Source organism: Oncorhynchus kisutch, linkage group LG11, assembly GCF_002021735.2.
Source record: "Oncorhynchus kisutch isolate 150728-3 linkage group LG11, Okis_V2, whole genome shotgun sequence".
In the NCBI taxonomy this organism is placed as follows: domain Eukaryota; kingdom Metazoa; phylum Chordata; class Actinopteri; order Salmoniformes; family Salmonidae; genus Oncorhynchus; species Oncorhynchus kisutch.
In genome coordinates this window covers 25,325,770-25,353,472 of record NC_034184.2, presented here as the reverse complement: position 1 = coordinate 25,353,472, position 27,703 = coordinate 25,325,770, and the positions used below count along the sequence as shown (strand labels likewise).

General features: G+C 40.6%; 1 pseudogene across 3 annotated transcripts; it reads left to right on the top strand.

Annotated features, from left to right (window-relative positions):
* The first annotated feature begins 12,973 nt into the window (after positions 1 to 12,973).
* On the top strand, positions 12,974 to 24,940 carry LOC109899835 (peroxiredoxin-like 2A; annotated as a pseudogene). 3 transcript variants are annotated; one of them, XR_004211597.1, is made up of 6 exons: positions 12,974 to 13,099; positions 18,001 to 18,180; positions 21,516 to 21,607; positions 21,811 to 21,951; positions 23,417 to 23,581; positions 23,827 to 24,940. The product of XR_004211597.1 is annotated as a peroxiredoxin-like 2A, transcript variant X2 (transcript). The 3 variants fall into 3 exon arrangements; XR_004211596.1 differs by lacking the exon at positions 12,974 to 13,099 and adding an exon at positions 13,773 to 13,900; XR_004211598.1 differs by lacking the exon at positions 12,974 to 13,099 and adding an exon at positions 16,898 to 16,994.
* Positions 24,941 to 27,703: the final 2,763 nt, after the last annotated feature.

Genomic DNA, 27,703 nt, shown 5'->3' with positions numbered 1-27,703 from the left:
CTTTTATTCGGGTCCACATATTTGTGTGAACAAACGTTCTCAGTCATGAATTACATCAAATCCCATCACAGGTCAAATTTAACAAATGACCACTTGTCAGCTGTTTTGAAAAACTCTATATCAAAATCAAATCTAACTTTATTTGTCACATGCGCCAAATACAAGTGTAGACCTTACTGTGAAATGCTTACTTACAAGCCCTTAAAAGTTTAAGAAGACAAGAAGAGTTAAGAAAATATTTACCAAACTAAAGTAAAAAATTATAAAAAGTAACATAATAACATAACAATAACGAGGCTATAACGAGGCTATATACAGGGGGTACGGGGGGGGGGGGGGGGGCAATGTAATAGTCCAGTGGCCATTTGATTAATTGTTCAGCAGTCTTATGGCTTGGGGGTAGAAGTCTTTAGGTCCTAGACTTGGCGCTCTGGTACTGCTTGCCGTACGGTAGCAGAGGAAACTGGAGTCTCTGACAATTTTATTGGCTTTCCTCTGACACTGCATATTATATAAGTCCTGGATTGCAGGAAGCTTGGCCCCAGTGATGTACTGGGCCGTACGCACTACCCTCTGATACACCTTAAGGTCAGATAACGAGTAGTTGCCATACCAAGCGGTGATGCAACCGGACAGGATGCCCTCGATGGTGCAGCTGTATAACTTTTTGAGGATTTGGGGACCCATGCCAAATCTTTTCAGTCTTCTGAGGGGGGAAAAGTTTTGTCGTGCCCTCTTCACGACTGTTTTGGTGTGTTTGGACCATGATAGAGCGTTGGTGATGTGGACACCATGAAACTTGAAACTCTTGACCCGCTCCACTATAGTCCCAACGATGTTAATGGGGGCCTGTTCGGCCCGCATTTTCCTGTAGTCCACGATCAGCTCCTTTGTCTTGCTCACATTGAGGGAGAGGTTGTTGTCCTGGTACCACACTGCCAGTTCTCTGACCTCCTCCCTATCGGCTGTCTCATCGTTGTCGGTGATAAGGCCTACCACTTTTGTGTCGTCAGCAAACTTAATGATGTTGTTGGAGTCGTATTTGGCCACGCAGTCGTGGGTGAACAGGGAATACAGGAGGGGACTAAGTACATACCCCTGAAGGGCCCCAGTGTTGAAGATCAGCATGGCAGACGTGTTGTTGCCTACCCTTACCACCTGGGTATGGCCCATCAAGAAGTTCAGTATCCAGTTGCAGAGGGAGGTGTTTAGTCCCAGGGTCCTTAGCATAGTGATGAGCTTCGTGGGCACTATGGTGTTGAAAGCTGAGGTGTAGTCAATGAACAGCATCCTCACATAGGTGGTCCTTTTGTCCAGGTGGGAAAGGGCAGTGTGGAGTGCGATTGAGATTGCGTCAAATATGGATCTGTTGGGGCAGTATGCAAATTGGAGTGGGTCTAGGGTATCTGGTCGGATCCTGTAGATGTGAGCTAGGACCAGCCTTTCAAAGTACTTCATGGCTACCGACATGAGTACTACGGGGCGGTAATCATTTAGGCAGGTTACCTTTGCTTCCTTGGGCACAGAGACTATGGTGGTCTGCAGTGAAGACACTTGCCAGTTGGTCTGTGCATACTTTGGTAATCCATCTGGCCCCGCTGCTTGCTCACATCGGCTACCGAGAGCGTTATCACACAGTCATCCAGAACAGCTGGTGCTCTCATGCATGCTTCAGTGTTGCTTGCCAAGAAGCGAGCATAAAAGGCATTAAGGTCATTTGGTAGGCTCGCGTCACTGGGCAGCTCGCGTCTGGGTTTCCCTTTGTAGTCCGTAATATTTTTCAAACCCTGCCACATCCAACAAGCATCAGAGCCGGTGTAGTAGGATTCAATCTTAATCATGTATTGACGCTTTGCTTGTTTGATGGTTCGTCTGAGGGCATAGCAGGATTTCTTATAAGCGTCCGGATTAGTGTCCCGCTCCTTGAAAGCGGCAGCTCTAGCCTTTAGCTCGATGCGGATGTTGCCTGCAATCCATGGCTTCTGGTTGGGATATGTACGTACGGTCCCTGTGGGAACGATGTCGTCGATGCACTTATTGATGAAGCCGATGACTGAGGTGGTATACTCCTCAATGTCATTGGATGAATCCCGGAACATATTCCAGTCTGGGCTAGCAAAGCAGTCCTGTAGCGTAGCATCCGCGTCATCTGACCACTTCCGTATTGAGCGAGTCACTGGTAGCCCTAGACCTACAAAAACCCTAGACATACAAAAACCCGAGACATACAGAAAACCCTAGAGTACCCACCCTAGTCACACCCTGACCTAACCAAAATATATAGAAAACAGAGTTACGGGAGTAACATATTCTAAAATGTATTAAATTAATAGTTTTCCTCATTCATCTACACACAACACCCCATAATTACAAAGTAAAAAAAGTTTTCTTTGTGTGAATTTTTTAAATTATTTAAATACCATATTTACATAATGTTAGTTTTCAGACCCTTTGATATGAGACTTGAAATTGAGCTCAGATGCATCCTGTTTCCATTGATCATCCTTGAGATGTTTCTACAACTTGATTGGAGTCCACCTGGGGTAAATTTAATTGATTTGACATGATTTGGAAAGGCACACAACTGTCTGTATAAGGTCTCGGAGTTGTCTGTAGCATTGAGGTCCCCAAGAACACAGTGGCCTCCATCATTCTTAAATGGAAGAAGCTTGGAACCACCAAGACTCTTCCTAGAGCTGGCCTCCCTGCCAGACTCAGCAATCGGGGGAGAAGGGCCTTGGTCAGGGAGTTGACCAAGAACAAGATGGTCACTCTGACAGAGCTCCAGAGTTCCTCTGTGGAGATGGGAGAACCTTCCAGAAGGACAACCATCTCTGCAGCACTCCAACAATCAGGCCTTTATGGTAGAGTGGCCAGACGGAAGCCACTCCTCAGTAAAAAGCACATGACAGCCCGATTCTCTGGTCTGATGAAACCAAGATTGAACTCAGGCCTGAATGCCAAGCATCACGTCTGGAGGAAACCTGACACCATCCTTACAGTGAAGCATGGTGGTGGCAGCATCATGCTGTGGGGATGTTATTCAGCAGCAGGGACTGGGATACTAGATGAATGGAGCAAAGTACAGCTAGATCCTTGGTAGTGGGGTATACAGAAGATAGCCCTATCTGGTAAAAGACCAAGTCCATATTATGGCAAGAACAGCTCAAACAAGCAAAGAGAAACGACACTCCATCATTAATTTAAGACATGAAGGTCAGTCAATACGGAAAATCTCAAGAAATGGGAAAGTTTCATCAAGTGCAATCGCAAAAACCTTCAAGAGCTGTGATGAAACTGGATCTCATGAGGACCGCCACAGGAATGGAAGACCCAGAGTTACCTCTGCTGCAGAGTATAAGTTCATTCGAGTTACCAGTCTCAGAAATTGCAGCCCAAATAAATGCTTCGCAGAGTTCAAGTAACAGACACATCTCAACTTCAACTGTTCAGAGGAGACTGTGTGAATCAGGCCTTCATGGCCGAATTGCTGCAAAGAAACCATTTCTAAAGGACACCAATAATAAGAAGAGACTTGCTTGGGCCAAGAAACACGAGCAATGGACATTAGACCAGTAGAAATGTGTCCTTTTGTCTGGAGTCCAAATTGGAGCCAACAAGTGCTCAGCATATGTGGGAACTCCTTCAAGTCTGTTGGAAAAGCATTCCAAGTGAAGCTGGTTTAGAGATTGCCAAGAGTGTGCAAAGCTGTCATCAAGGCAAAGGGTGGCTATTTGAAGAATCTCAAATATAAAATATATTTTGATTTGTTTCACACTTTTTTGGTTACTAGATGATTCCATGTGTTTTCTCATAGTTTTCATGTCTTCACTATTATTCTACAATGTAGAAAATAATAAAACTAAAGAAAAACGCCACCTAGCAATATTGTGAAGTTGACTTTAGCTAGCCCAGATCGGTTTCCAATCTTCCAACCTAATAACTAGCTACCAAGAAGCCATTTCAATCAAGTTACAGTAGTTAGCTTGTCTAACTATTTTAGCTGGCATACCTGCTGGCAAGGTTGGCAGACTTTAGAAAAGCAAGCGATAACTAAATGTACTGAATAAGACTCACATTCCTTTCAATCTTTTACCCAGATTTTAGCAGAGATGCAGAGAAGTGTCACGTTCTGACCTTAGTTCCTTTGTTTTTGTCTTTGTTTTAGTATGGTCAGGGCGTGAGTTGGGGTGGGCAGTCTATGTTTGTTTTTCTATGTTGGTTTTTGAGTTCGGCCTAGTATGGTTCTCAATCAGAGGCAGCTATCAATTGTTGTCCCTGATTGGTGAATCATACTTAGGTAGCCTGGGTTTCACTTTTGAGTTGTGGGTGTTTGTCTTCCGTGTCAATGTTTGTCGCCACACGGGACTGTTTCGTTCATTTCACGTTTATTGTTTTGTATTTTGTAGTGTGCAGTTTATGTTTTAAAATAAACATTGTGGGCACTTACCACGCTGCGTTATGGTCCTCCGGCTCTTCTCGCTTCTCCTCCTCAGAAGAGGAGGACGAGATCCCTTACAAGAAGCATATTTAGTTTCTTTAAGAAAATGACAGTCAGCTCAAGAGGTATGCTTACATAGGCAGAAAATACACTTATTTCTAACATAAAACTTAACTTAATGATTATGGCTCTAGATTTTATTGCAAAATTCTCTAACTTATGGACGGTGGACCTAGCCCCCCCCCCCCATTGGGACCACCCCCCCCAGCCATCCTCAAGTAATTTGTGACCCCTCTGATTTTTGGGGTGCATGATGGTGCCTGCCTTCCTGCTTTCCTGCCTTTGGAACAACGACTCCCGTTGTTGGGGCAGAGACATGATCATCTTGTCATTATATACAGATCTCTTGTTACAGCCATTCACAAATTGGAAAGGAAAGTTGGCAGGTGAACAGTGCACTGTTCAGATGCTGGCTTCCCCTAAAGTAAATTGATGTTTTGACAAAATTATATAATTACTCCTGTCCACTGCCATACCGGACACCCCCACAGCCCCATGTGCCCATTATCAATGTTTATTTTTTTGTATATATAAATAATTTTGACAGTAATCTTCAAAAAAATCATTCAGAAACCTTTTTTAATTTCCATATTTACTAGGAAGCTAGGTGTTTGTTGCTTGGGCTTCAAGAATGTGACTGATCAAAGTGCCTCAGGCCCCACAAAAATAAATAATGAACTAATTGAACTGCTTAGGCTATTTGATGTGTATTACATTTTTTATAAATGGCAGATAAATAGCAGCTAAATACTGTAGCCTGTAGCTATAGATAGTAGGCTATACTGCATAATGAAACAATTCATTGTAAACTAGTGTTTTGAGGGTGGACTGACTGTATTATTTGGCATTAACAGACTGGTTTTAAGAACAACAGCTTTATATCCAAGCTGGGCAAGAGCAAGGACTGCTCATGCCATGAAGGTTCAGGTAGGTTATACAGGAATGTTTTATATTCTAGAAAATCTATTGGTTTCTGATAAGTATGCTGTTGTTTCAAAAATTTATTTTACAATCTGCATTGTTTGAATTTCCAACTTTAATGTTCCAACTTGGTTGCTAAAACTCTAATAGTTCGCCTAATTTCAGTTTATGTGACCAAATAAGCTAGTATAGTGTAGAAAATCATTCTACCATCTAAACCTCTGTGAAATATATGTTCCATAACCAAAAATATTGTCATTTCAGCTGTTTGAAGCTGGTGTACAAAACTGAAAGTAAAGACAGAAAATAAAACTTAAAAATGAGAAGAATAGAAATAGCGCATATAGAATAGTTCTACGACTTCTTAGACTTGCTTTCAAGTAGAAGGATAGATCTATAAATAACATTTCTATGTGAATTTGATCAGGTCACCCAAAAGGTTACATATTGCCACTTTAATTACTGAACAAGTAATTAAATTGCAGCCTTCTCACACAGTACAGCTTCGTGAAATGTTTAGCTTAACATTAGAAAATGATGACCAAACATAAAACATGTATGCATTAGCAATAAACATTTAGCCATTAGCTAATGCAAAGCTATAGGCTACATGCCCTGGCACCACAGAAAACCTATCATCCATTTGATAGGCAGACTCATAGACATGTCACAGTTTCAGCACCATGGATTGCAATCCCTAGTCTATAGGCTACTTTGTGAGTGGCTGTCTGGATGACACATTCAGTTTTTATTTTAGGGAGTGGGGGAGGGGCAAACTCCGACCTAGTGGGGGTCCAGAGAAACTGTGTTAAGCCAATGCTCCTGTCTAAATAGATGTCACCCCCTGACCATAGTTTTCTTTGTATGTTTTTATGTTTTGTTTGGTCAGGGTGTGATCTGAGTGGGCATTCTATGTTGGATGTCTTGTTTGTCTATTTCTATGTCTGGCCTGATATGGTTCTCAATCAGAGGCAGGTGTTAGTCATTGGCTCTGATTGGGAACCATATTTAGGTAGCCTGTTTGGTGTTGGGTTTTGTGGGTGGTTGTTCCTGTCTCTGTGTTTTGCACCAGATAGGGCTGTTTTTGGTTTTCCACGTTTATTGTGTTGTAGTGTTCGTGTTTATCTTTTTTTTTATTAAACATGAATCAATATAACCAGCCAATATAACTAGCCAATGTTTTAAAGCTAAGCTTTCACGTGCTATCGGAGTTATCGGAAGTTCCTATTTCAGACTGGGAGGTTTCACTTGAATTACCCCTCAACTTGAAATTAAAAGTGGAAAACTCAAGAAAATGCTGTTGTCCTAGTTGCTAAGTTGTGACGTTTCACCACTGACCTTTTACCTTTTCAACCAAAAGATGACAACAAATCAGTTGTCGGAAGTTTATATAACCTTAGGTTGGAGTCATAAAAACTTGTTTTTCAATCACTCCACAAATTTCTTGTTAATTTTAACAAATTATAGTTTTGGCAAGTCAGTTCGGACATCTACTTTGTGCATGACACAAGTAATTTTTCCAATAATTGTTTACAGACAAATTATTTGACTTATAATTCCCTAAATCACAATTCCAGTGGGTCAGAAGTTTACATACACTAAGTTGACTATGCCTTTAAACAGCTTGGAAAAATCCAGAAAATGACGTCATGGCTTCAGAATATTTTAACAGGCTAATTGATATCATTTGAGTCAATTGGAGGTGTACCTGTGGATGTATTTCAAGGCCTACCTTCAAACGCAGTGCCTCTTTGCTTGACATCATGGGAAAATCAAAAGAAATCAGCCAAGACCTCAGAAAAAAAACTCCACAAGTCTGGTTCATCCTTGGGAGCAATTTCCAAACACCTGAAAGTACCATGTTCATCTGTACAAACAATAGTACTCAAGTATAAACACCATGGGACCACGCAGCCGTCATACCACTCAGGAAGGAGACGCGTTCTGTCTCCTAGAGATGAACGGACTTTCAGATTTGCCACCAATGCTCCTTATAGGACACATCACTGCACTCTATTCTCCTTTGTGAACTTGTCATCGCTGTATGCACGCCGCAAGACCCACTGGTTGATGCCTATTTATAAAACCATCTTAGGCCTCACTCCCCCCTATCTGAGAATACTACTGCAGCCCTCATCCTCCACATACAACACACGTTCTGACAGTCACATTCTGTTAAAGGTCCTCAAATCACACACATCCCTGGGTCGCTCCTCTTTTCAGTTCGCTGCAGCTAGCAACTGGAACGAGCTGCAACAAACACTCAAACTGGACAGTTTTATCTCCATCTCTTCATTCAAAGACTCAATCACGGACACTCTTACTGACAGTTGTGGATGCTTCGTGTGATGTATTGTTGTATCTACCTTCTTGCCCTTTGTGCTGTCTGTGCCCAATAGTGTTTGTACCATGTTTTGTGCTGCTACCATGTTGGTATCCTGCCATGTTGTGTTGCTACCATGTTGTTGTCATGTTGTTTTGCTACCATGTTGTTGTCATGTGTGCTGCCATGCTTTGTTGTTGTCTTAGGTCTCGCTTTGTGTAGTGTTGTGGTGTCTCTCTTGTCGTGATGTGTTTTGTCCTGTATCTTTTTTAAATTCCCAGCCCCTGTCCCTGCAGGAGGCCTTTTGCCTTTTGGTAGGCCATTAATGTAAATAAGAATTTGTTCTTAACTGACTTGCCTAGTTCAATAAAATACAAATAAAACAGTTATGACCTAGTTTTTTAGGGGGGTGCCTATGTCATACACAACATACAGCACATATAAGGGTGACCCAAATCTTTATGGGAATGCCCAGAACCCCCTGGGAACTCCTGTGACTTGACCCCTGACCTCAGACCTTTTTTAAAAAGCCTGTAGAGCAGGGGTGCTAAACTCATTCCATGGAGGGCCTAGTGCTTGCAGGTTTTTGGTTTGTCCTTTCAATTCAGTCGTAGATAAATGAATGAATGAGATAAATGAAGGTAATCAAGTACAAGGGAGGAGTGAAAACCCGTGCTGTAGAGCCGAAACGTGGAGGTACCATCTGGAAACACTGGGAACAGTCAAACACTCATTTTTGTTTTACGTTGCTCAACATTTTAAAATGTTTTCCTTTGCATGCCCTTATGAATATGACCTTGTCGTTGTGTTCCACCACAGTGTGTGTGTTAGGTCATACTGAACAGGGCTGGTACAGTAATGTGATTGGACTGGGGCTGGTTAAAGAGCTTAGTGCCGAGGGGTTGAAAACACACCAGACCAGGGGATTGAATCCTCCTCTCGTTAGTAGCAGGGTATTGGTGAGTATTTTTTCCCCACAACTTACTCTATGCTTCAGCTTCAACTAAATTTGATTAATAATGTATTTAATGGATATTTGATCAATCGAATATAAATATTTATTGTGTTTTCATTGATGAAGGAGGAAGGCTAGCTTTTGCTGGATACATTTTTGTTGAATTTCCTTTATTTAGGCTACAAGTCACATACATATTGAATAATGAATCCTTTTTTTTTTTTTACAGTAGGTTGTTTGTTGAACTTGACGAATCTCAGCATCTACTGACCTGCATTGTCTTATGTCAGATAGGGTGTCAATTCCACCTGCACTGCGTAGGAGTGATGCGATCTGACTTAAGACAATGACTGATCTGTAGATAGATTGCTCAGAGAGTGTGATTTAAGGATTTTTTTTGTTTAGTAGCATATTCCATTTTTTATTAAACAAGATAACACACTTGTATGTTTTTTTTCTATTCCCGTCTTTGATAATCTCTTTTCAGTGTCACACTGAATGACTGTGCTTCATAGTAACACGATTTAGCGTTACAATTAATGTTGTTCAAAGTCAGCGATATAATAATATAGCCCTGCTTTCAGAGCGCTACTGCAGTAAGCTTTGATTATCAGCTCTGAAGGTCTGGGCTGTAGCTGGCATTGCTCACTGCTCAGAAACAACTAACTAATCAGGGCCAAGAATGTTAATGATCGGGTCCAGCAATTACATAACAAAACACCACAACAAAGCAAAGTCCATGGAATGTTTGTAGCAGATACACACACGCATGCATGCAAACCTGCACACACACACACACACACTGTATTTATTGTGCATGAGGCTACTTTATTCTATTTTACTCCACATATTCCTATCCCATTCACATCCTGTCTTGAGCCATATTTTTACCCCCAGAGTGGTATGAAGTGTCTGAGTGGGCCATGGTGACTGGTAACCAGGCTCTGAAGGCAGTCAGCCTGTTCATAGCTTATCTACTGAAGTCCATCACAGACCTGTTCCTCACCAAGCCTTTGTGGGCCAGCCTGAAGGTTCTGGAGGACACTGAAAAAGGGCCACCGGAGGAAGTAAGAATAGAGTCCAGAACACTGAACGTTTTATGTCCAAATTAATAGGTAAAATAGTTAGTAAGCCAGATATGTTTGTTTTAGATTGCAGATCTCCTGTTAGGGTTTGACCTTGTATGGGGTCTCTTCATAGATTTGGAGAAGTAGGCTATATTTAACCCTTCTCTGTCTCTTTCAGTTCATGAGATATATAAGGCCAAAACTCTGTGGGAGAAGACTGGGGCAGTGATCATGGTGGTACGACGCCCTGGATGCTTGTTGTGCAGAGAGGTGAGCGCTGTGGTTGTGGCATCTCCTCCAGACTAGCTTGCCTATTTTATACTTTCACACTCCTGACAGCAGCCAGACTCGAGTGCTGATGTTTGTCTCTCTCTGTCTCTCTCTCTGTCTCTCTCTCTCTCTCTCTGTCTCTCTGTCTGTCTCTCTGTCTCTCTGTCTCTCTGTCTCTCTGTCTCTCTGTCTCTCTGAAGCCCCAGCCAGAGGAGTTGGGGATCCCTATGTTAGCCGTGGTCAAAGAGCACATTGGCCAAGCGCTGGACGCCTTCAAGACATTTTTTACTGGAGAAGTCTATGTAGACCAGAAGGTCAGTGAATAACTCATGAATTTACAAAGTTAACAGTAGTTAACATTCATATGAGATGATAAAGTACACAGTTCCTTGTAAAATACATGTTTCCAGCGTTTGTTCAGTCACACTGCACACCTTGTGCAATATATGATATAACATTTATTTCACAACATCTTTTCAAATACACATCCAACTGTAGATGTCAGCAAAGTACAGTATCCTACCAATGTCACTGTATCCCTCCATCTAATAACCAAACCTGTTTTTCCTCAGAGAGCGTTATACGGTCCGGTGGAGCGTTATATGTTCCTATCTGCGTTGCTGCGTATCGGGGTGTGGAGAAGCCTTTGGAGGGCCTATAGGAAGGGCTGCACAGGAAATATAATCAAAGTAGAAGGTCTTGTACTGGGGGGAGTGTTCGTCATTGGGCCCGAAGATCAGGTAGGGCTATTCTGTGAACTGGGCACTCAATTAAGCAATAACAAACAAAAAGATCTGCAAATATGTGACCTATTTCATTTGCATTGAATGTTAGGAAGTGCGATACTAAAATAATTTTCAGCAGGTCTGTATAGTCACGTGAGCATATACAGGTAACTTCTCAAATAAAGGAAACGCCAACGTTTTTCGCTGATGGAGATGGCAGCATCGCAACTAGCTCTTAGGAAACTTTACAGTATTTTGTTTTTTGATGTACTATTTTTTACATGATTAACTCAGGAAATGTTTTGTGTCATTACATACAGCTGGGAAGAACTATTGGATATTAGAGTGGTGGTAACTCACCAGAACTACCAGCATTACGACCAGGAATACGACTTCCCTGGAGCAGATCCTTTGTTCACTCTCCCCAGAGCGATTTAACTTATTCCAGAGGCCAACCCAAAACATTGCCGGGGGAGGAGAGGCACTTGAGGGGGCCTGCTGGTTCGATTTCGGAGGCGCGCACACCACCCACCGCTTCAGAGGATATTACTCACCAATGTTCAGTCTTTGGATAGCAAAGTTGATGAGCTTAGAGCAAGGATTTCTTTCCAGAGAGACATCGGGGCCTGTAACATGCTTTGTTTCACGGAAACATGTCTCTCTCGGGAGACTGTCGGATTCTGTACAGCCAGCAGGATTCTCAATACATCGCGCAGACAAGAATAAATATCTCTCGGGGAAGCAGAAAGATGGAGGGGTGTGTTTCATGATTAACGAATCATGGTGTAATTCTAGAAACATACACAAACTTAAGTCCTTTTGTTCACCCGACCTAGATTACTTTACAATTAAATGGCAACCATATTATCTCCCAAGAGAATTCTCCTCCGTCATCACCACGGCCGTTTACATCCCACCTCAAGCCGTTACCTTGACGGCTTTCAAAGAACTTTACTGGATTTTATGCAAACTGGAAACCACATATCCTGAGGCTGCATTTATTGTATCTGGGGATTTGAACAAAGCAAATCTGAGGACTAGGCTGCCGAAGTTATATCAACATATCGACTGTACTACTCGCGCTGCTAAGACTCTCGACCATTGCTATTTAAACTTCTGCAATGCTTACAAGGCCCTCCCCCGCCCTCCTTTTAGCAAATATGACCATGACTACATCGTGCTCCTCCAGTCCTATAACAAGAAACTTAAACAGCAAGGACCCATTCTTCGAACTATTCAACGCTGGTCTGACCAGTCGGAATCCACGCATCAGGATTGTTTTGATCACGTGGACTGGGAAATGTTCCGGGTAGCTTGTGAAAATAAATAAATAACACCTGCCTCTAATTGAGAACCACTCCAGACAGCCATAGACTTTGCTAGATAACCCACTACGCTACAATCCCAATACTAACACCAAAACCCCAAGACAAAACACACCCCAATACAAAAACCCCATGCCACACCCTGGCCTGACCAAATACATAAAGATAAACACAAAATACTTTGACCAGGGCGTGACACTATAGTGAATGTATTTGTGCTACTTCACAGTATGTCTGTCAGTCTCTGTGCATAGATTTTTTTACTTTTGTACTTTTTTCTGGCATCCATAATCCTGTAGGTGATTTATACATAATTTAAATTGACCCAGCAGACCCACCCCCAAAACCAGCAGAACCTTTCCCTTTTTCATTGCGCTGAACCCATCCTGATCTCATCCCTGGACATGTCCTGTCAACAGTGCTGTGTTGTCCTGTGTACTGGTCTCAATACTGTCCGGATGTTGTCATGGGACTGTGTGGGTGTTAATGAAGGTCTGTGTCTAAACTCTGAATGATGAGAGCTCAGGGCTGATGCTTACACACGCATTCACACAGCTCAATGGACAAAGATTGAACTGTTACAACGCATTTGAGAATAATAAAATATATATTTATTAAACCTTTTACTGTTGTTTGTGGGTTTTATGCATTCCGGCTCTGCAAGTTGTTTACTAAATGGTTGTGTCATGTTTTTAAGACATACTAATACATGAAATGTTCCACCGAATAAAATGGTTGTCTTTATTTTATATTTGTATACCTACACTTACCTACACACATCTTTATATATTATATATCTTTGTTTTTTATTCGGTTTTACCTAGGTCAATCTATTTTTATTGTTAGAAAAAGTTTGATTAGTTGATTTATACCAAGGGTCCATGTTATCTTGTGCGATTTTCCCTGCAATGACTAATCCATTTATCTGGCTCGACTGATGCGCCTACCGCAAATTCTGATAATTTGAACTGATAAGTTTCTACTGCGCTCTTCCCCTGTCAACACAATATTTGTGAGTATCATACCTTTTAATATACATTAGTAAAAATAGTATTAAACATGTTGCGAGCATTCAGACCCATAATATTCAAATCTGCACGCTAACTTGTAAACGTCATCATGCAGCCAAAATCTAGCTTGCTAGTTTAGCTAACTCAGATAGCCAGCTAGTAGTAGATAGCCACATGTGAAGTCAACAAACTACAGTGTCATTGCTATTACTAACTTCTAACGTTACTTGGCCTATTTAATGTATAAATCAAATAATACCATACTGTAATTTAGTTAGTAGTAAAGCTCACTTTATAATACTACTTGCCACTTAACATGATTGTCTGTAGTGCATCCTCAAGGTTGCTTATCGTTAAAAATAGGCTAGCTAACGTTAGCTAGCTATGCCAAATTGCGTGGCATGAGTTGAGCTCTGCAAAATTATATTGATAGGGTTTGAATGAAAAGCCTAATAATACAATTCCACTCCGTTTGAAATAAGCTGTAAAACAAGAAGGTGCAGAATTCAGTCAATATTTAGATCTGTAACTAGCTAACTTGACATTGAATATTTGTCATACTAATAATAGGCCATATGTCCTCATTTTCATTGTCAATAACATTCCGTTTCTCAGTCAAGTCCAGTTCATGACAGCTGCCAGGTAGTCTTTATTGGCTGCTGGTATCATTAGGGTTTAGTCCTTTGTCCTCTCTGAGAAGTGAACGTCACATTGCAGTAGTTAAGCCTGTCAAGTCGCAGTGAAGTGCAGAACAGAGTACCTATCTGGGATTGAATGAGCTTAAATTGAGGGGCATTTCTCGAGTGAGTGCAAACCTTCAGTGGGTAATTGATATATGAATCAATGTTTGAAAATGAAATGAGTTTAAAAATAGTGACTGTACTTGAAGGTTTGGTTTAGTCTGGTTTCACATATTTTCAATGCATGTAGGCCTAAGCATTTGGTGGACCATTTTAGAATGACCCATATCTTGAATAAATAACATCTAAGCTAACCATGACAATATATTAACAGTATGCTGTTTGTATTTATATACTGATAACTATGCTCAATTGACTATACTGATGATTTATTGTTGTGTAGCCTACTGCTTGTAACATTGTATGTTATGGCCCATCTTGCTTATACAAGGGGAAAGAGGACTAGCCATGTTAGCTGTGGTCTGAGGCATTAGGGTGTGTGTGTGTTGAAGTGTGTGACTAACACGCATAACTGTATAACCACATACTGTGACTAGTATAGTACAGTTTGATAGTCTACTTAAGATAAAACGTAACATAAAACGTAACAAACTGAGCAGCTCACATGGTTTGTTTACTTATCCTGCATAAGTCATGTATCAGTTTAATTTTGAGGAAATGGAAAGTAGACGAGCAGGTTTACTGTCTTTCATTTGACAATGCATAATGAAATTTCAGCTGACATAACACTGTGGTTAGATGTGGGCTCTAGGCACAGCTCTAGGATCAGTTTACCCTCCATTAATCATAGAGGAATCATTGCAACACTGACCTTAGATCAGCATCTAGGAGCAACTGAATTATACTCAGTTAGGAATAGAAGTCGACCGATTATGATTTTTCAACACGATACCGATTATTGGAGGACCAAAAAAAGCTGATACCGATTAATCGGCCAATTGTTTTTTTTTACATTTGATTCTTTTTTATATATATTTGTAATAATGACAATTACAACAATACTGAATGAACAATGAACAATTTTATTTTAACCTAATATAATAAATAAATAAAATCAATTTTGTCTCAAATAAGGAAATATGTTCAATTTGGTTTAAATAATGCAAAAACACAGTGTTGAAGAAGAAAGTAAAAGTGCAATATGTGCCATGTAAAAAAGCTAAAGTTTAAGTTCCTTGCTCAGAACATGAGAACATATGAAAGCTGGTGGTTCCTTTTAACAGAGTCTTCAATATTCCCAGTTAAGACGTTTTAGGTTGTAGTTATTATAGGAATTATGACACGTCAACTATTTCTCTTTATACCATTTGTATTTCATATACCTTTGCCTATTGGATGTTTTTATAGGCATAGTATAGGCATAGTATTGCCAGCCTAATCTCCGGAGTTGGTAGGCTTGAAGTTATAAACAGCGCTGTGCTTCAATCATTGCTAAGAGCCATTGCCAAATGCAGTAAAGTGCTGTTTGAATGAATGCTTACGAGCCTGCTGCTGCCTACCACCGCTCAGTCAGACTGTTCTATCAAATATCAAATCATAGAGTTAATTATAATAAACACAAAGAAATAAGGCCGTTTGTTCATTAATATGGTTAAATAAAGAAACTATCATTTCGAAAACAAAACGTTTGTTCTTTCAGTGAAATACGGAACCGTTACATATTTTATCAAACTGGTAGCATCCCTAAGTCTAAATATTGCTGTTACATTGCACAACCTTCAATGTTATGTCATAATTATGTAATATTCAGGCAAATTAATTATGGTCTTTGCTAGGAAGAAATGGTCTTCACACAGTTCACAACGAGACTGCTGTGAAGGTGGCCCAGACTGCAGCATATACCCTGAACGCAAGAGTGCTTGCACTGAACGCAAGAGAAGTGACACAATTTCCCTAGTTAATATTGCCTGCTATCATGCATTTATTTGAACTAAATATGCAGGTTTAAAAAAATACACTTCTGTGTATTGATTTTAAGAAAGGCATTGATGTTTATGGTTAGGTACATTTGTGCAACAATTGTGATTTTTTTTCGCGATTGTGCTTTTGTTAAGTCATCACATGTTTGGCGAAGGTTAAGTAGGCTGTGATTCGATGGTAAATTTAACAGGCACCGTTTTGATTATATGCAATGCAGGACAAGCTAGTTAACCTAGTAATATCATCAACCATGTGTAGTTAACTAGTGATTTATTTTTATTACATTTTTTTTACCTTTATTTAACTAGGCAAGTCAGTTAAGAACAAATTCTTATTTACAATGACGGCCTAGGAACAGTGGGTTAAATGCCTGTTCAGGGGCAGAACGACAGATTTGTACCTTGTCAGCTCGGGGATTTGAACTTGCAACCTTCCGGTTACTAGTCCAACACTCTAACCACTAGGCTACCCTGCCGCCCCACTAGGCTACCCTGCCCCCCCATTATGTGAAGATTAATTGTTTTTATAAGATACATTTAATGCTAGCTAGCAACTTACCGTGGCTCCTTGCAACCACAAGGCCCTTTTGATGCTGCGCTCGCGTAACAGGTAGTCAGCCTGTCACGCAGTCTCCTCATGGATTGCAATGTAATCAGCATCCAAAAAGGCAGATTACCGATTGTTATGAAATCGGCCATAATTAATCTAGTTAGGACACACCTTCAACTTCACAGTAATTGATTTTGCTTGCCTCACCCAGACAACACTGACGAGAGTGAGAGATTTACATACACACAGTGAAACTAGTTTTTCCTTCTTTGTTTTGTCAACAATACACATTTAAACTACATGTTCCCAGGCTGTCTTTAGTCTTTAGCCTACTTTTGGAACCTCAGTCACTACTTCCTAACAGTCATTGGCATGTGAACCCCATGCCATTTTTCGAACACAAATCATTTGACGCTCACGATAAAGGCTTCTGTTTTTTAGTTGTCTTTCCAGAGAATGGCTGAGGTTGCGTTATATGAGTCAGAGAGAGAGAGTGAGAGCTCTGGTAGGCTGTGTTTACATAGTCATAATGGCCAAAGGTCCAGGCCCTAAGCTACAGCCCCAAGGGCCAGATGGAGGGGAGGGGGGGGGGGGGGGGGGGGCGTCACTCACAACAGCCATCCCTCTACCACCCCTACAGCCAGACTTCGCTCTCTGAGAATCCAGGCTGCTGCCTTTTACCTCAGCACAGACTCATCCAGCCCTGACACTAACAAGCCCAAATCAGGCAAGGAGCATTACATTATATTTCTCTAGTGACACATACTGTAAACATCCCTTGACTTTTCTCCCAGTTAATATTACGGCCTAGATCAGTGAACCTTTTTTCTACATTTTAGAATAATAGTGAAGACATCAAAACTATGAACAGTCTTGAAGGCAAGGGTGGACATTTTGATTTGTTTAACACCTTTTTTGGTTACGACATGATTCCATATGTGTTATTTCGTAGTTTTGATATTCAATGTAAAAAGAAAGAAAAACCCTTGAATGAGTAGGTGTGTCCAAACTTTTGACTGGTACTGTAAATTATGAGGAACTTCACAAGGTGGTGAAAGTGAAAGGTGAAAGGTAAAGACTAGCTTGATGCTGCTTTCCAATACATATCGAGAGTCTTATTCTGGTGACATGATGATCAATGTTTTTGTTTGTCAAAACGGAACCAAAGCAATCTCGCTCTTATGTCCCTAATAATTTCATCATTTAGGTAGCCTATCTGCGAGTTGTTGGAAAGACCAGAGTGGAAAGACCAGAGTGGGCACATTCACTATACAACACATTTTGTTTGTGACAAAATTATCAGTAGCCTAGAGTTGAAAATGCAAAGGAAACCTATTTACTTGTATTTTTTATTCAGTACAATGGGAATTTAACAGCAGAATATATTTTTTTTATGTGCACTACGTCATCACGCACAGCTTTTTATCCGCAACAAGTCAATTTGATGGAAACACATTTCTGGTGGGAAAATGCACATTTAGTTTTTATGCATATTTTCGAGTATTTGCATGAAAATCTGTCGCGTATTGGATGGAAACCTAGTTACTAACGGTAAAGTCCCATGAACTGACTAAATGAGAAGTCATAAGTGTGGCCAACCAGAGTGTGGCCCCCTCCCCCTCACTCCTCTAGTTCTGGTTCCTCTCAGTTTCTTCTTTCCCAAGAACAATATATTTTGTAAATCGACTCCGATAATCATGTTTGTCTATGTCTTTTCCTATCTTTGTCTGCAGTGCTGTCCTCTGTCTTCGAGGTGGAACTGTTTGAGATGGGGATTTGGTCTCTGGGTCTGGGGGCCTTAGGAGCAGCCATCGCAGGGATCTTCCTGGCTAATACTGACCTGTGTCTGACCAAGGCTGCTCAGGCCTCGCTGGAATACCTGGAGGACGCAGACCTCCACTCCACTGGAGACGGTACGAGGGCACAGGTTCTCCTATTCTACCACCACATAGAAGCATTGCACAGGCCATGAATTTAGACCAACGACATGACAAACAATTGAACCAGTTTTCCAGACCTTAACCCTTGATGGTCAGTCCTTTGACTTTGTCTCAGGAAAGGTGACATCACGGTGCAAGGCTAAAATCAGCTTCCTTCCTCGACATCAGCAGAGTTAGTCATTTACATTGAGGAATTCATTAAAAAATATATATATTTCAGTCCATATGTTTACAAACAATTTAAACTTGCATCCCAAGTGAAAGATTACATTTTTGTATTATCCTATATAGGTTATTGTAATGTGGCTAAGACCTGCTGTACTGTCCACAAGCTAAATCCTCGCCCATACATGGTAGGCTATAAAACTCCCGCTAAACACAAAACGCGAACCCCCAGTGAAAAGCAGTCTTTAAATGCAGACGATTATGAGCCAGCCTATCCTACGCAATTTTCCCTCCGCATGTAACAAGGGCTTAATGTAAAGAGGGAACATGATGTAAAACTGTTACGCTCTCCTTACTAAGTACATTTATCCATGTGTTTAACCCAGTCTTTATACGGTGCCTTAAGAAAGCATTCACATTACTTTTTCCACATTGTTGTTTTATAGCTTGTGTTTAAGATATTTTTTGTGTGACTAGCCTACACACAATATCCCATAATATGAAAGTGGAATAATGTTTTTTTTTTAATGTTTACAAATGATTGTAAAATTAAAAGCTGATATGTCTTGAGTCAATAAGTATTCAACTTTGTAGTTATTCCATAATATTAACAGAATTACGGAATTAAAATAGTCCAAAACATGCATTGTTTTTTCAGCAAGGCACTAAAGTAAACTACAAAACATGTGGCAAAGCAATACACTTTATGTCCTGAATGAAAAGTGTTATGTTTGGGGCAAATCCAAATCAACACATTACTGGGTAGCACTCTCCAGATTTTCAAGCATAGTGGTGGCTGCATCATGTTATGGATATGCTTGTAATCAGGTACGGAGAGTTTTTCAGGACAAAAAATAAATGTAATGGAGCTAAACACAGGAAAAATTCTAGAGGAAAACCTGGTTCAGTTTGCTTTACACCAGACACTGGGAGATTAATTCACTTTTCAGCAGGACAATAACCTAAAACACAAGGCCAAATCTACACTGTTGTTGCTTACCAAGAAGAGAGTGAATGTTCCTGAATGGCCGGGTTACAGTTTTGACAAATCTAGTTGAAAATCTATGGCAAGACCTGAAAATGTTTGTCTAGCAATGATAAACAACCAACTTGACAGAACTTGATGAATTTAGAAAAGAATAATGGGCAAATGTTGCACAATCCAGGGGTGGAAGAATTTACCCAGAAAGACTAACATGTATTGATGCAGGGGGTTGAACTCTTATCTAATCCAGATATATTCGTGTTGTTTTTAATTTTTTTAAATAATTTTCTTCCACTTTGACATTACAGAATATTTTGTGAAGATTGTTGACAAAAAATGACATCAATTTTAATCAATACTTTGTAACACGACAAATGTTGAAAAAGTCAGGGGGTGTGAATAATTTCTGATGGCACTGTACATGTAACACTGCAAGCTTGGAGTTCTTCTTGGTCATGTAGTCAGGGAAAACTCTGGGCCATACGTTAGGGCCCAGAGGTATTTAATGTACAGTTGAAATCGGAGGTTTACATACACTTTAGCCAACTTCATATTAAACTCAGTTTTTTAATTTAATCCTAGTAAAAATTCCCTGTCTTAGCTCAGTTAGGATCACCACTTTATTTTAAGAATGTGAAATGTCAGAATAATAGTATAGAGAGTGATTTATTTCAGCTTTTATTTCTTTCATCACATTCCCAGTGGTTCAGAAGTTTACATGCACTCAATTAGTATTTGGTAGCATTGCCTTTAAATCGTTTAACTTGGGTCAAACGTTTTTGGTAGCCTTCCACAAGCTTCCCACAATAAGTTGGGTGAATTTTGGCCCATTCCTCCTGACAGAGCTGGTGTAACTGAGTCAGGTTTGTAGGCCTCCTTGCGCACACATGCTTTTTCAGTTCTGCCCACAAATGTTCTGTGGGATTGAGGTCAGGGCTTTCTGATGGCCACTCCAATACCTTGACTTTGTTGTCCTTAAGCCATTTTGCCACAACTTTGGAAGTATGCTTGGGGTCATCCATTTGGAAGACCCATTTGCGACCAAGCTTTAACTTCCTGACTGATGTCTTGAGATGTTGCTTCAATATATTCACATAATTTTCCAGCCTCATGATGCCATCTATTTTGTGGAGTGCACCAGTCCCTCCTGCAGCAAAGCACCCCCACAACATGATGCTGCCACTCCCATGCTTCATGGTTGGGATGGTGTTCTTCAGCTTGCAAGCTTTCCCCTTTTTCCTCCAAACATAATGATGGTTATTATGGCCAAACAGTTCGATTTTTGTTTCATCAGACCAGAGGACATTTCTCCAAAGAGTATGAGCTTTTTCCCGATGTGCAGTTGCAAACCGTAGTCTGTCTTTTTTATGGCGGTTTAGGAGCAGTGGCTTCTTCCTTGCTGAGCGGCCGTTCAGGTTATGACGATATAGGACTCGTTTGACTGGATATAGATACTTTTGTACCTGTTTCCTCCAGCATCTTCACATGGTCCTTTGCTGTTGTTCTGGGATTGATTTGTACCTTTCGTACCAAAGTACATTCATCTCTAGGAGACAGAACGCGTCTCCTTCCTGAGCGGTATGTTGGCTGCGTGGTCCCATGGTGTTTATATTTGCACACTATTGTTTGTACAGATGAACGGTGTACCTTCAGGCATTTGGAAATTGCTCCCAAGGATGAACCAGACTTGTGGAGGTCTACATTTATTTTCTGAGGTCTTAGCTGATTTATTTTGATTTTCCCATGATGTCAAGCAAAGAGGTACTGAGTTTGAAGGTAGGCCTTGAAATACATCCACAGGTACACCTCCAATTGACTCAAATTATGTAATTTAGCTTATCAGAAGCTTCAAAAGTCAGGACACCATTTTCTGGAATTGTCCAAGCTGTTTAAAGGCACAGTCAACTTAGTGTATGTAAACTTCTGACCGACTGGAAATGTGATACAGTGAAATAATTTGTCTGTAAACAATTGTTGGAAAAATGACTTGTGTCATGCACAAAGTAGATGTCCTAACCGACTTGCCAAAACTAGAGTTTGTTTACAAGAAATTTGTGGAGTGGTTGAAAAAACTAGTTTTAATAACATAAGTGTATGTAAACCTCTGACTTCAACTGTATGTGCTCTGTCTAATGTATGTACTGTGTATGTGCTGTAGATGAGAAGACCATGAAGGCCAAAACTCTGTGGGAGAAGACCGGAGCAGTCGTCATGGCTGTACGACGGCCCGGATGATTTTTGTGCAGAGAGGTGAAGTAGTGATTTTACTGATACTTTACAGTGTAGTCAGATTTTTTAATTATTTCAGAAATGGTCTTAATTCAAGTCTATATTCCACACCATATGTTGTTATGTAGATTCCACTGTATGCATTGGGAGAAATCTGCATGCCTAAATTACAAGTAAACAAGACCCTATCCTATTATTTCAAATTGTGCTAATTGTGTGTGTAGGAGGCCTCTGAGCTGTCCTCTCTGAAAACCCAGCTTGAGGATCTTGGTGTCCCTCTGGTTGCCGTGGTGAAGGAGAACATCGGCACGGAGATCCAGGACTTCCGACCATACTTTGCTGGGGACATCTATGTAGACGTGAAGGTGAGACTGACCTGATGCTCTATGGGTGCATCTCAATAGTTTAACAAAGGCTTCCTCTCCTCCTTTCCTTCATCTGTACTGGCCTGAAAGAACTGTGAACATGTTTGAATAGATCACTACAAAGGCCTGCCATGAAGGAGAGGAACTGAACCATTTGTAGATCAGAGTATGTGAGCGAGGAAGCGAGGTTCCCAAAGGTTGGAGCTTCGGCCTTCTCGCCCGCTCCAATTTCGTTCCAGTAGCGCTCACTTCACGAGCTCAGGGCATGCCCGGTCCAGCATGCATTTGTAATCTACTTGTGTGCTGCTATAGCCCCTTGCTTTAGCTACTGTCATGGCGTTTGCTAAATATTTTCATAAAGAAACTGATTTACAAAAACGAGTGTAGTGTAGTGATTTAGTGTCCACAACTAAAGAATCATTGTGGGATCCTGAAACCATGATGGTGTACTTACTATGTGCACATGCTAAAAGAAAGGAACGAGTTGGGTAGATAACGAAGTGTGTCATTGTAGCAAAGTATTTATAAACTAAACATCAGATCTCAAACATTTAATTCAATTTTTGTTCTATCTATAAAATTGGCTATATTTGATTTTGGCATATTCTCCCATCCTATTCTCCCATCCCAGCTTTCTGTTTTGATTGGGTTATTTTGCCTAAAAATCTTTAGGCCTACCTATAGAAAAATGTAAAAACAAGTCTGCATCTTTGCCCAGCCTGGTAAAGCATCCCCGGTGGCTCTGCAAGTGTGGAGAGGATATTCTCTGCTGCCGGCCAGCTCTCCAGTCACCATCGCATGAGACAGAAGCCACAGACTGGACAAATTTGTGTTTCTAAAAACGAATTCAAAGGCACTAAGTCATATTTTTTGTTTAATTCTAAGTAAGTCACAGCCTATATGCGCAATTTAGACTAGAATCATTGAATACAATAGAATATGTTGTTTTTATATGCTGAGTGCTTTATGTCCCTACCAGACTTTTGTGTCATAGGTTATAGCCTTGAAATAATAGTTTAAATAATTCATTTTCGTTCCATAGGCTGTCTGTCTGGCTCCTCACCTATTTAGAGTGTTTATATGTTGTTTAATATGACGTAGCCTATTTGAAATGTGCGCTTCTAACATTCACCTTTTCATGTTTATTCAAATACTTTTCTTTCAGAGCCATATAGTTTGGTTTCAATACTTCAAAACCAAATGTTAGGTCCAGGTAGTCACAAAAATACATGGGTGTTGGTTAAATTGTGATTTTAATGATTGGAGCGAATTTGGAGCGGCTTTAAAAAATATTTATATTTGAGTGCGGAGCGGCAGTTGGAAAGGACAAGGAGCGGAATTTCCAACAGCTCAACTTTGCTCACATGCTCTGGTGTTGATATAATATGCCCATTGTCTGTGCCTGACTTTGTGGCAAGTTTTATTTTCTCCAAGGAATGATTTGATTTGCTCGTGTCCGTTGCAGCATCACTTCTATGGCCCACTACAGAGGAAGATGGGAGGGCTGGGATTCATCCGTCAGGGGGTGTGGCAGAACTTCATGCGGGCCTGGAAGGCCGGTTACCAGGGCAACATGCTGGGGGAGGGCTTTGTCCTGGGAGGTGTGTTTGTCATCGGAGCGGGGAATCAGGTACCACACCACACACAGGGCTGTGCATCTGGGCTCAGCCACAGCTGAGAATCATTGATTGGAGCTGTTAGACTCAAACTGCCAACACATACCGGGCACAACTACTTTATCAACTCCTTAGTAATCAGGACAATATGGATACAAACATGATTTAATGAAAACTAATGGACAGAGCAGCATTGTTGGGAGCTTGTTTGGTATTATGCATGTCCCTTTTTTTAATTAATGTTGTCTTTTGTCCTCAGGGTATTCTTTTGGAGCACAGGGAGAAGGAGTTTGGCAACAAAGTGGAGAATGAAGATGTTTTAGAGGCTGTGAATAGAATTGTGCCAGTGCAATAGATTTGAGTTTTTGTAAGTAGCATTAGTTCAACACTGATAGAGGCCTCAGACACATCTACTTGGTTATTTCCTGCATTTGTCTTTTCTCAATTCCATTCAAAACGGAACCTTATGCAAACAACAATGCAAGTGTTCTTGAGTTTGTATGATTACAAAACGGCATTTTCCATATGTCGTTCACATTGGTTAACCTTTGAGTTCTCAGATTGCTAGCTCCACCTATCATAGGACATATGAAACGTGTCACTTCCTCGATAAAAATGTGCACTTCCTGCACTCATAAGTACATTGGAAAATGAATGTGTAGCTTATCTTTTTTCTCTAGATGTGGAACCTCCCAAATTGTACAAACTAGATGTGTTCTATAGCCTAAAGGCCTTGGTCAGGTCGTTATTGTAAAAGAATGTGTTCTCATGTCTTACCTGGTAAAAGACATTCTCAGTCAGGGACCTTACAGGATGCACTAAACTGTGAGAACACTTGTACATTACTCATCCTTTGGGAAAGAGAAGTAGTGTGTTTCACGCTTTTATTGATGTCTCCAATGGAGTCGAACACAACTTGAAGAATGCATGGTTCTCTATGCCAGTGTTTCCCAACCCTGGTCCTCGAGAACCCCCAACAAAAAAGTAATACTTTATTGTAACCCTGGCCAAGCACACCTGATTCAACTTGTCAACTAATCATCAAGCCCTCAATGAGGTGTGTTTGTCCAGGTCTACAATGAGAATGTGTACTGTTGGGGGTACACGAGGACCAGGGTTGGGAAGCACTGCTCTATTCATCTGGATTCTATGTATTTCATGTTTACCTGTGAATGAATGTGTTACATGTTCAGGTACTCAAGCGTGACTTGTGTGTAGTCTGTGTTATTAATGAAGACCTGACTGTAAACTCGGCAACGAGGGGAGCAGGTTCGATATCCAAACACACACTGCCTCACTATGGCCAGGGTGCCTGAAACAGGTCTGTATGAGAATGCAAAGCACAATAAACCCTAGACCTCGTCACACCATCATCCTCGTCTCTTTTCATCAGGACGACTTGGCTTATTGTATTGGGTGTTGCTGCCACCAGTCTTTTCACACAGGTTACTGGGTGGGATTTTTTTTTTTTTTTTTTAAAGTTCTACATTCAGAACATCCCTTTCATGTCACACCGTTCATCTACTTATGTAGCTCTCGTTTTCTTTTTCAATCCCTCCTGTTTTTACTGGCTTTTGGACAAAGGCATTCTACGAAACAAGTAGAGTTTACCTCAGGCAATGGTTGGTGTACTATAGGAGGTGCTGTAGGTGACCTTGTAGGACCACTCCTTGTTGGAAGACTGCGGTCTGTAAACATTGAGCAATGGAGTGTCTCTCCCTAACGTCAGTGCCGTTAACACATTAAGCAGGACACAATGTTGTGGAACATTCAGATGAAATAACTTATTTCATTTCAATCACTTTATTCTATAGCTCTGAGTAAATACATCTTACATAGTTCAGGTGTGACATAACACTTCCAATGCAATAAAACATGGAGAGGGGGTAAAAGAAAATCAATACGTGAATTCCAATACTGACAACTACATGGGTATTGAACAACAGTACAAGAGTTACTGTACGTGGACACACACTGACATGAAACATCCATGGAGTGTAGCGACGTCATAGATTGTCTTCCGTGTTGTGCCTTCAATGTGCTGCTGAGACCATATTCTATGACATGCCGAAGCTAACCCAGAGATATATTTAACATGAAAGTTATTGCATGAGGATAACCTGGTAGATGCTAGTCAAATAAAGCTTAAGCAATGACAAACTTAAGAAGCTCTGCTTTTCCAACTTTATCAACCCTGTCTCTTCCTTGGCTAGGTTTGTAGCTGTGTGTGATACACAGCACATATTTGCCTTGACTAAATGAATAGTACAAGCCTTGCATGTTTATCAGCACGCTCTAGGTTCATTTGTTCTAATCACATTTCCTTGATCTCCCCACCAAAAGGACCAGAAAACAACTAAATGGCAGTGATTAAATAAAGCTAGCAGCTGCTGGATAACTTACTATAAACTCATAACAGTAAGCTGTGACTGTTTATATCAGGCATTGTCAAGCACATTTTCAATACATTTAAAAGTATCCCACACCCCCACCCTTTACATTGGTTACAACATAGCATCCAATTTTACCCAAGATACAACAGGAAGCCCCAAGATACAATAACGATGGGGTGTCCTAATAATAGTAATAGGCAAGTGAATGAGTGAGTTTTACAATGGTGTCAACTTGCTCATGAAATACATGGTATTTATTATATTCAATTATGGACATAAATGTAATTAATGTGACTTGTGGAATATCCATTTACTTTGCATGTGTGCTTATGTACAGTACAGATAAACCAGTATCTACCAGGATTTCAATTCAGTCAATTGAAATGGAACTGCCTCCAACCCTGGTATTTACAGTTGAAAGCCATGGCATAAATGTAGCAATGTTTACTGTATGGCCATAATAACACTGTGCTGCAGTGCAGCTGATTGTCTATGGATGATAATAAACATTTGCACTAAAAAGTATGAAGAATCTAGCCTGGTTCCAGATCTGTTTGTGTTATCTTGCCAAATTCTGTTCGCTGTCACACTAAACAAGACGGCACAAACAGAACTGGGACCAGGCTATGTGGAGTCATTCCTTAAAATAGAGCAATAGAATAAAAAGGTCTGTGAGAGGAGATTCATTCATGACCACTGACGTCCACTACAGTGAAATGTCTTGTTACAGACCCTTAAGAATCACAAATGTCTTCATTGCACATCTCTCAATTAAATACCTGATTTAATTGAGAGATGTGATCTACAACTACCAAGCACAGTGGGATGGTATGCATACCATAGAGTACCTCAGTATGAGTCATAATACCCATAAAACCTAGCAGTTAAACAGAACTGGTTCCAATCGTTAAAATAAGGGCTGTGATTCGTGTAGGCTTACGCTGGCATGATGTTTTGATAACTATGTAAAATCTCTCTCGGACAATAGGGACTTTTATCAATATAGTCGCCTACATTTACCCCCGAAAACTGAAATGCTAATGTGGCTATCATAAAGAACTACAGGTGCCATGATGATCTGGACGAGACTGCCGAATCGAGGCAAAGTTAATAATCTCTGGATTAACTATCTAATGTTAGCGTCAGCTAGAGATGCCGTGAAGGAGCTTGCCGGTATGTCGTTTTGCATGTCGTCTACTTTGACACTAATTAGCATTTTTGAATCAGAGTAAATAGAGACAAATAGATTGATAAAAGTCACTTTGTCCGAGAGATGTACATGGTTATCAAAACTTCACGCTAGGGTAAGCCGGCACAAAACACAGCCCTTATATTAAATGTTTCTAAAATCCCCTATGAGAAAAATGAATGGTGAAAAAACAATTGGAACCATTTCCCTGTTTGACCGCTAGGTTTTATGGTTATGACACCTCAACTGTGGAGCTCTATACTGACTTTGACAGAGGAAAAGGTGATCTATAGCCTGACAAGACAGCAAACAAATCTGGTACCAGGCTAGGTGACCGAGCCTTACTAAAATCAACCGGCCAATACTGATGGGTGGTTTTGATTAATACATTCAAAGTCGACTCTCAGAAACACAAAAACACAATGGAAATGTGTAATAGTTAGTTGGTCTTAGAAATGGAGCACCGCACCCTGAAGTTTAAAATCTAATACAGGTGGAAATTATAGGTGGAAATTATAGGCAATTAGCAAGACACCCTCAATAAAGGAGTGGTT